The sequence below is a fragment of the Sinocyclocheilus grahami genome, unplaced genomic scaffold, assembly GCF_001515645.1.
Source record: "Sinocyclocheilus grahami isolate Dianchi unplaced genomic scaffold, SAMN03320097.WGS_v1.1 scaffold890.1, whole genome shotgun sequence".
In the NCBI taxonomy this organism is placed as follows: Eukaryota; Metazoa; Chordata; class Actinopteri; order Cypriniformes; family Cyprinidae; genus Sinocyclocheilus; species Sinocyclocheilus grahami.
In genome coordinates this window covers 68773-69060 of record NW_015506069.1, presented here as the reverse complement: position 1 = coordinate 69060, position 288 = coordinate 68773, and positions in this window count along the sequence as shown.

Sequence of the window (288 nt, the reverse complement as noted above, 5' to 3'; positions counted from 1 at the left end):
AAATTAATCTGTATGATGTCGTTTTATTTTTTGTACAGGACAATGTTGATTCCAAAAGTACGATATGCTTTCTTACACAACTTTTTATTTTATTTGGAAAATATCACATTCATGTGAAAAAATGGTCTAAAGCTAAGCCAAATTTTGAACATTTTATAAAAGAGATTAAACAATATGGTACCACATTAGACAAAATTAAGAACAAAAAAGCTAGAAAGACCTATGAAGCTTTTTGTTACTTTAAATTGTTGTAATTTTACCCCTGGCTTGAATTGTTTCACTTTACAT